Below are 8,443 nucleotides of genomic sequence, written 5' to 3'. Positions count from 1 at the left end.
AGATGTAGGCGATGGTAAGCCCTCATGAGATTCCTTCAGGTAGCAGAAAGCGGGGTCTAAAAAACAGCTCTTCTTCAACTCTTCTACCTTTCCCCTGCTCTTCGATGCATACATTTCATTTGACCTGGCTTCTTGTTTTGCTTTCCGAATCGGACAGGATGGGTTGATAACCGTTGACAGCGTGCTCTGAGTTTTGAAATCCCGAACATCCCTGCATCTATCAAGAATGAGGTTTTATACCCCGCTTTGCACTACCCAAAGGAGGTGGCGCATAACGCCAGAAACCCACATTGCTCGGCCTTCATCACAGCCCCTCTCTGCATAACCCAGGCATGTCCGATCCTGACAGATCTCAAACGCTAACCAAGCCCTGCTTAGTATTTGGATGGGGGGGGGCCTCCAAGGAACACAGGCTGTCTTCTCAGCCCCTGCCTTTCTTTCTGGCAAAGCTACCGGCGAAGGGGGAGGATGCCTATGCCACTTCTGGGGGCGTGGCAGGGGGCGTGGCCAGCTGACGTCACTTCCTGGAGTCCTCAAGGCCTGAAGACTTATTTAGGGGCGCCTCCGTGGTCAAAGGTTGGAAAAGTCTGCTCTAGCGGACCGTAGTATGATCACAATTCCAGACACCAGAGGGGTCGCTGCGTTCATCTGTTGTGGCTAGGAAGAAACGGGACTCCTGTGACACTTTAAAGACGAAAAGGGCTTTCATTCCAGCACAGACTTTTGTGGATTCCAGCCAACGTTCTCCAAGGCATGTGGTGGGTCCTTGCCACGCAGACATTCATTCAGAAGGTTATGGAGGGAGGGGAGGGGAGGTTTATAAACAGCGATTGTTCTGATCATTAAACGCGGAGTTGAAAAATGGGTCATTCCTTCCTAATGGTTATTATGGCCCCTTATTATGGCGATGCAGGAATTTAAGGGCTAAATAGAATAGAACAGGGGTTCTACAGACTTTTTGAGCCTACGGGCTGCCTTGGGGATTTTGAGGCAGGGCTTCTTGGCGCAGGGGCAAAATGGTTGCCGGGGCAAAATGGTTGCCGCAGGAGGAGGAGCCAGCAGTGAGGTTTCAAGGCGTGACGTCATGCGTGATTCTAATAGCAACTTTTCAGCTTAAAATAATACAGACTGGCATGAAGTAAAATGGCTTCATTATTATTTAGACCTACTGATCAGTTAAAGATGATCTGTTCCACTTAATATTTCTGGTAAGGGCTTGGAGGAGGAGCTGGTCTCATGGCTTAAGTGCCACTCAGCGCTTAACACCCACTCAGGGCGGCTGTCCCGCCCCTGAGTGCCTCCTCCTCCAACCGGCTTGCCTGTCTGTCCAGCAGCCAGCCAATTGCCTTCCGTCCCCCACCCCTGACCACCCCCTCCTCCCAGGAGGAGGCTCTGTCCAGCCGCTGCTTGAAGACGGCCAGTGAGGGGGAGCTCCCCATCTCCTTAGGCAGCCCCTTCCACTGCTGAACTAGACTCACAGAATCCTAGAGTGGGAAGGGGCCATGCAGGCCATCTAGTCCCACCCCCTGCTCAGTGCAGGATCAGCCTCAAGCATCCAGGAGAAGGGTCTGTCCAGCCGCTGCTTGAAGACCGCCAGTGAGGGGGAGCTCCCCACCTCCTTAGGCAGCCCATCCCACTGCTGAACTAGACTCCTAGAATCCTAGAGTGGGAAGGGGCCATGCAGGCCATCTAGTCCCACCCCCTGCTCAGTGCAGGATCAGCCTCAAGCATCCAGGAGAAGGATCTGTCCAGCCGCTGCTTGAAGACCGCCAGTGAGGGGAAGCTCCCCACCTCCTTAGGCAGCCCCTTCCACTGCTGAACTACTCAGACTGTGAATATTTGTTTTCTGATATCTAGCTGGTAACATATTCCATGTAGTTTCAACCCATGACTGCAGGTCCTTTCCTCTGCTGCCATTAGGAACCTTTCACATCCTTCAAACCAGCCAACCTGTCCCCTCTCCACCTCCTCTTTTCCAGGCTGGGCATTCCCAAATCCCTCAACATTTCCTTATAGAGCTTGATCCCCAGGCCCCTGATCATCCTGGTCGCTCTCCTCTGCTCCCTCTCCGTTTTGTCCATATCCTTTTTGAAGGGAGGCCTACAGAGCTGTGCACAGGACTCCAGGTGCGGTCTGAGCAATGTGGTGTAACACTGGGGCTAAGACATCTTGAGATTTCGAGGTGTTGATACAGCCCAAGAAGGCATCTGTACTTAGACGGGGGAATCTGTCAAGGAAGGCTCTGCAGTGGAAGGCCACGGCGAGCCACCTCTGCTTGGTCACATGCGCTGCAATCCTTTTATTGGGGCCACTGTAAGTCCACTGCAACTCTCTCTCTCTCACACACACACATACACACACACACACAAAGAGAGAGAGAGAGAGAGAGAAATTTATTTTCAATCTTCTCCCTAAAGCAACTGTTCTATATTTTCTTCCTGTTGAAGAAAATTCTTCAATGAAAAGGAACTACACCGTTGATTTCCGAATGTTACACATAAGAGAAAAGCGAAGTCAGCAGGCCAAAATGAGGAGTAAAACTGCCTCAAGACAGAGAACTTAAAGCCGAGAGATACGTCTTCATTTACTGTCAAATGGATTACAGACTCTGCAGCGGCAATCGTTGAAGAAGTATTTGAAAAACGGGGGGAAATATACCTAGGAGCCCGTTCTGATTGCCCAGAAATTATATGATTTATACACCAAACAAGAGTGGCTGTGAGACTTATCATTTTGGCCCGCTGGTTTCTCTTTTCTCTTATGGAAGAAAATTCTTCAGGCTTTGAGAAACCTGTAGTGTGCATAATTCAACAGCGTATGAAGAATATCCTCCAGGGGGCACAGGGGGAGACGTGTATTTAGCACAGGGGTAGTCAAACTGCGGCCCTCCAGATGTCCATGGACTACAATTCCCATGAGCCCCTGCCAGCATTCGCTGGCAGGGCTCATGGGAATTGTAGTCCATGGACATCTGGAGGGCCGCAGTTTGACTACCCCTGATTTAGCATATTCAGATTAGGAACTTCCTGGCGTTTTTTTTAAATAATCCCCTCCTGATTGGCTCAATCGGAGACTTCCTGCTCCCTTGCGCTGTAATTCCCGGGGATCCTGAGGCTGGCATCCCCAGTTCCCCCTCCAAAAGCAGCCATTTTCTCCGGGGAACTGATCCCTGCAGCCTGGAGAGGAGCTGTAATGCTGGGGCTGAAGGCAGGCATCCCGATTGGCATCCCTACACCCGGAGGTTGGGAACCCTAGAAAGAGCTCGTAGGGAAGACCAGTTTGGGATGCGCATAGGCGTGTAGAGAACATTGGAGAGCTCCAACCAAGACAGCTGTGCTCAATGAATCATGCAGTTATGAAGACCTGGCTTTGGCCTCTCGGCCCGACTTCATTGAAGCCGAGAGACTCCGGTATCCAGTGGCGGGACAAACCAGATTCCTTTGCTTTGTTGATTTTGGCCTACCGGGGTCTCTTTACAAGGGGAAAACGGTCAAAGTGGAGTGCTTCCCCTGGGTATTTTTTGACAGGAAACCGCTGCAATACAGCTCCCCCCCTTCCCACCCTTTGGTCGCACATCTTAAGCTTCTCTCCCGGTCCTGTTTAAATATTTTCGAGCACAATGACATATTTATTAACCCGCCAATCTCGACATGAGGTAAGGTTTTGACGGGCCTTCTGCAAAGGCTCCCGAGCCGAAGGCTTTCTCCACCCCTCCCCTCCCGCCCCCCTGCTGCCTCCCATGCAAGTTAATATTATTACTGCTCTTCATGTGAAACTCGGGAGAACAATCTCTCGTTGAAAAAAAAGGGAGCGCATTTATTTAAAACAGCTGGGCGAGAGAGCATGAAGGCGCAGCTAGAGTCGGCCGGGGTCGGAGGTCGGGGCTAACACCAATCTCAGCCGAACTTTGAAGCTGACGTTTTACCGATTATGTGTGTCTCCCTGCACAGTGGGCACGGCGTATAAATTGGACTTCGAGGGCCCTTATTTGTTCTTTGGTTTTTTATGAGCCCGCAGCGTTCTCTGAAGTGGTGCACGCAGAAAAGGAAAGAAAAAAAAGGAAAGGAAAGGAAAGACAGCACTGGTTTGAACTCAGTGCAACTATTTGCAGTAAATCATGTTACAGCATCCTGGAAATATATTCCGCGCTGTGAGATTATGTTTCAATTCCATCTCTTCGGAAAAGGTTTTTCATGTACTGCTCAATCCTTCGCTTTCGCCTCCACGGCAGTTTGCTTTTTCGGCGTTCGTCGATTGTTTTGTGCCGATGAGTGACTTTGGATTGTGAAATTTGCAGAGCCCTCCCCAAAGCAGCCATTTTTTCCAGAGAAACTGACCTTTTCTGCCTGGAAACTAGGGCTGATTCTGCACTTACTTTGTTTTTCCCGTTGTCGATCCTGCTGAATTCAGATCGATTTGAACCCGGGTCTTCCTCCCTCCTATCCACTCCCTAAATTGAAACAGAAAGGGTTCTGCACTTGATTGGGGAAGCTCAGAGTGGGGAGGGGAATCAAGTGCAGCAGGGAGCCTCTTTCTTTCTTTTCCTGAACGGGGGGGGGGGGGGATTAGCAGCCTCACAGAGGAGGAGGGGAAAATAAATCCAAATATTTATTGATTTATTGATTTAGAGAGAGCCAGTTTGGTGTAGTGGTTAGGAGTGCGGGCTTCTAATCTGGCATGCCGGGTTTGATTCTGCGCTCCCCCACATGCAACCAGCTGGGTGACCTTGGGCTCGCCACGGCACTGATAAAGCTGTTCTGACCGAGCAGTGATATCAGGGCTCTCTCAGCCTCACCTACCCCACAGGGTGTCTGTTGTGGGGAGAGGAAAGGGAAGGCGACTGTAAGCCGCTTTGAGCCTCCTTCGGGTAGGGAAAAGCGGCATATAAGAACCAACTCTTCTTCTTCTTATTATTATTATTGATTTATTGATTTATTGATTTATTGATTTATTGATTTATTGATTTATTGATTTATTGATTTATTGATTTATTGATTTATATACCGCTGCTCTCAAATGTCTCACGGCGGTTTACAAAATCTATGAATACAATAAAACTCTCTAAAATCACCCATTAAAACACAATTAGAACAATAGCTTAATATCAGATGACGGACAATAAAATATTACCACTCCCCGCTCCCATTCAGCATGAGTCTGTCGCTCTCTATCTGGGAGCAAGGAACTTCATTAATTCCAGCCAGAGAGCCTCAGCTGACAACACCGGGTACCGCTGTGGCCTCAACCATACGAGAAGTGCGGGCTTCTGGAGATCCCGAAATGAGGGCATAAATAAGTCTTGGGAGGGAAGTCTTCCAACTGGGAACCAGGAAGTCTTTGAACTGACGCCCTGGCCAATCAGGGAAGACTGCTTGCCATGTCAGCGTTGGAGGCACAGAGCAGGAAGTTAATCTGGCAAAATGCAGAAGACCTACACTTATACTGAGGGCTTTAAAAGCCGGGTCTTCAAATATAGTGACTTACAGCCGCCCCTGGATATCGCGGGGGAAAGGTAGGGTCACTTCGGATCAATCATGGATGTTGCAGAGGGAAAATCTGAAGCGCCCAAAATCAAAATGGAAATTGAATACAGTGCAGCGGGGAGGGGATAAAAAGCAAAGTTCAGACTTGACCCAGTTGTCATTCCAGGAGATTCCCCAGATGCCACCAGAAGGCCAGCAATGCTAAGTAGGTGTGTCATGCCCGAGGACATGAGACTCGAATACATGATGGGTTGCCTCCATCCAAACGTTGTGCACTTATGTCACGGATCTCAATTTGTAGGCCTTGCTTCATGGCCACCAGTAGGGCTGAACTTAGGTTTAGGAAATGCTGGGAGACTTTGAGGGTGGAGGCAGGAGTGGCTGAGATTCGGGGCAGGACGGGACCTCAGTGGAATATAATGCTGTGGAGTCCCTCCTCCAAAGTGGCCATTTTCTTTAGGGGAATTGATCTCTTTAGTTTGGAGAGGAGCTATAATTCCAGGGAATCTCCAGGTCTCACCTGGGGGCTGGCATCCCTAAGTAGCACCTCACGTTCAGGAGTCACTGCAGTTTTTCAGAAGTGGCTAACATGGCTACTCATCTCGATCTATCTCCATATGAGCAGCGCAAAATGGAATGCAGTGCAATCCTGTCCTGACAGTGCGAAAGATTGAAACCATAGATTTTCTAGTGATTCCTAGAGCTACATATTGTCACTTCTTTTTTTTTTTTTACAGAAAGTGACAACTGCTTGCTCTTTTGTTCTTGTGGACATAGACAAGTCCACCGACTTCAGTAATGTCTGCTCTGACTGGCAGAAGCTCTTGAGGACCTCAGATCTCCTTCGACGCTAGCTACTCCTGATCCTTCTATGGCAGATGTCTGGGTTCTAACCCAGAACCTTCGGCTTGCAAAACAAAGAACCTACCGTGGATCCACGACCACAAGAATGGAATGGAACTTTTTGTAAAATAAATGCAACATAAAGATGATTTTCCTTTGTGTTGGATTAACTAGTGTACCATACCCTCCCCCCTTTTTTGGACTGATTTGGGTTTTTAGCTGGAATCAAGACCCTAGTTTTTCATTTGGGTCTGGTTTTATCTAAGCTGCTCTGAGATTCCTTTCGGTAGGGAAAAGCGGGGTATAAAAATCAATTCTATCCCTGACAATCAGGATACAATCTAAACTAGGAGTCCCCAACCTTTTAAAACCCCTCAGGCCGTTCAGAATTCTGACCCAGCGTGGTGGGCACAGTCTCAAAATGGCTGCCTCAGGAGATGGAGCCAGCCACAAAATGGCTGCTGGCGGAGACGGAGCCTGCCACAAAATGGCTGCCAGAGCTTACATTCATTCGCTCAGGGAAGATGCTTGCCATGTGATGGCAGCTGCTGCCAAAGTAACATTAAAAGAAATCTGCACAATCAAGTCTCTCACAGCTGATCAGAAGCCCCACCAGGGCCTCCCATGTTCTGAAATATTTCGTGGGCTCCAGGGACCCCTGATTTAAACATATAATTTAAAAAGTTGGGAGGGGGTTGACCTTCACTTCTGTCGAACCTGTGTGGGTGTGGATGTGGATGTACATCCATAGAATCATAGAGCTGGAAGGGACCTCCAGGGTCATCTAGTCCAACCCCCAGGACTATGCAGGAACTCACAACTACCTGCCCACCCACAGTGACCCCAATTTCATTCCCAATGGATCCCCCCCACTAAAAAACAAAACAGAACAAAATCCAGTCTGGCCTGGAGGGAACTCACCTACCATCCCTCGCTGGTGACCAGCAATTCCCTGGGTATGCAAGGAGAAGCCACTAGAGACAAAACAGACACCCTGTGGGGTGGGTGAGGCTGAGAGAGCCCTGACATTACTGCTTGGTCAGAAGAGCTTTATCAGTGCCGTGGCGAGCCCAAGGTCACCCAGCTGCCTGCAAATGGAGGAGGAGTGGGGAATCAAACCCACCTCACCAGATTAGAAGTCCGCAATCCTAACCAGGACACCAAGCTTCATGGCCTCCAAATGACAATTAAAAATACTGACCTACCTATCTGTTGTCAAGCAGTGTGGCCATCTGAACTTGGGTCTTCCATTAAGGTTGCCAACTCTGGGTTGGAAAATACCTGGAGATTTTGGGGTAGAGCCTACTGTGGGTGAGGTTTGGGGTGAGGAGGGGGCCTCATCAGGGTAAAATGCCATAAACTTCACTTTCCAAAGCAGCCATTTTCTCCCGGGGGACTGATCTATTGAGATCAGTTCTCATTCCAGATCTCCAGGTCTCATCTGGAGGTTGGCACCCCCCACACTACGTCAATGGAAGTGCCTTTCCCTCATGTTGTGGAATTCCTGGAAAAAACTACATTACCTGACAGCCCATAGATCAGGAACGGAAGGGCTAATTTTTCTTCCTTTTGTAGAAAACAGCTCGATGCTGCTAAGGCTCTCACAGATTTATGGTGGAAAGAAACATCTGATTTCAGAGCCTTCTGGAACAAACTGGGCTATTTGTCTTGTTTTTAATGGCTACGTTTTTGAGCCGGGCAGGAGGAGAAGTGAGTCCCAGGGCGAGGTTTCTTTCCCCTCCAAGTTTTGATTAAATATCCGTGGATGTTTCCCGATGAGCGGTTTGCCGTTTTGCAAAATGGAAATCCGTTTGGGATGAAAAAGGGCGATGCGGAGGGAGAATTGGCAGGGGACGCCTTCTGTCGGCAAAACAACAACATGCCTTTGAAGAGACCTCATGGCTCGGGTCAGAATATGGGCTGAACGTATGTTAAAGAGAAATAAACAGAAATAAAGTCTCCAAAACGCCGGCTGGACTCTAATCCAGAGGCTTTCAGTTGTATTTGAAGACGAGCTGGGGGTTGTGTCCCCAACATTTTACTATCCGAAGGAGTCTCCAATTGACTTACAGTTGCCTTCCTCTTTTCTCAGCAGACAAGCTGCAAGGCAGTTGAGG

Source organism: Paroedura picta, chromosome 2, assembly GCF_049243985.1.
Source record: "Paroedura picta isolate Pp20150507F chromosome 2, Ppicta_v3.0, whole genome shotgun sequence".
In the NCBI taxonomy this organism is placed as follows: Eukaryota; Metazoa; Chordata; class Lepidosauria; order Squamata; family Gekkonidae; genus Paroedura; species Paroedura picta.
This window is presented reverse-complemented; position numbering follows the sequence as displayed.